Source organism: Odocoileus virginianus, chromosome 20 (assembly GCF_023699985.2).
Source record: "Odocoileus virginianus isolate 20LAN1187 ecotype Illinois chromosome 20, Ovbor_1.2, whole genome shotgun sequence".
NCBI lineage: Eukaryota > Metazoa > Chordata > Mammalia > Artiodactyla > Cervidae > Odocoileus > Odocoileus virginianus.
Window position 1 is genome coordinate 11,252,957 of NC_069693.1, and position 1,404 is coordinate 11,254,360.

Consider the following 1,404-nt stretch of genomic DNA (forward strand, 5'->3'; position numbering starts at 1 on the left):
ACTCAATACTGTTTAAGCCTCACATTTTAGATTAACTACTTATTATAAATATGAATGCACATCCTCATAACTGGGAAACTGACATTTACTTATTTATGTAACCATACAACATTTTATATGCAACAGGAGCTTTTATACTATAGAATCTGACCTTACAAACTAGCTTACATAAAAAAGTTACTCTTTGCTCATCTGTCCTAATCTAGAAAGTGTTGCACCAATGCTTAAGATGTTATTAAAACAGATGAGGTGCTGCCAACGCCCCGGCGGAGGAGCTGAGGTCATCATCAAATTTGAAATATTTAAAGTGGATACAAAACTGTTTCAGCGATGCAGACAATTAAGTGCGTTGTTGTGGGTGATGGTGCCGTTGGTAAAACCTGTCTCCTGATATCCTACACAACAAACAAATTTCCATCTGAGTATGTACTGACTGTTTTTGACAACTATGCTGTCACAGTTATGATTGGTGGAGAGCCATATACTCTTGGACTTTTTGATACTGCAGGGCAAGAGGATTATGACAGATTACGACTGCTGAGTTATCCACAAACAGATGTATTTCTAGTCTGCTTTTCAGTGGTCTCTCCATCCTCATTCGAAAATGTGAAAGAAAAGTGGGTGCCTGAGATAACTCACCACTGTCCAAAGACTCCTTTCTTGCTTGTTGGGACCCAAATTGATCTCAGAGATGACCCCTCTACCATTGAGAAACTTGCCAAGAATAAGCAGAAGCCTATCACTCCAGAGACTGCTGAAAAACTGGCCCGTGACCTGAAGGCTGTCAAGTATGTTGAGTGCTCCGCACTCACACAGAAAGGCCTAAAGAATGTATTTGATGAAGCAATATTGGCTGCCCTGGAGCCTCCAGAACTGAAGAAGAGCCGTAGGTGTGTGCTGCTATGAACGTCTCTCCAGAGCCCTTTCTGCACAGCTGGTGTCGGCATCATACTAAAAGCAATGTTTAAATCAAACTAAAGATTAAAAGTTAAAATTCATTTTTGCAATAATGACAAATGCCCTGCACCCACCCACATGCATTTGTGTGAGACAAGGCCCATAGGTATGGCCCCCTTCCCCCTCTCAATACTAGATAATTTTGAGTAATTGTGTATTGTCAGAAAAGTGATCAGTACTAGTTTTTGTTTTGTCGTTTCAAAAAAAATTATTATTATTATTTTTCGTTTGTGATGCTTGTGGCATGCTTGTGATGACTCTGTAACAGACTAATTTGGGCTGTTGAAGCTGTTCCTGGGTTCCACTCTGGCGAGTAATCTGGGATATCTAGTGTTTTTTTTTTTTTCTCTTTCTTTTTTTTGTTTGGGCGGGGGAGTGTGTTTGGGATTTGTTTATATTTAGTCATTTAAAAAAAAAAAATTCATTAACCATTGGACAGCCCTTAGG

General features: G+C 39.5%; 1 pseudogene; it reads left to right on the forward strand.

Annotated features, from left to right (window-relative positions):
• The first annotated feature begins 232 nt into the window (after positions 1–232).
• On the forward strand, positions 233–1,017 carry LOC110141463 (cell division control protein 42 homolog pseudogene; annotated as a pseudogene).
• The last annotated feature ends 387 nt before the right edge of the window (positions 1,018–1,404 follow it).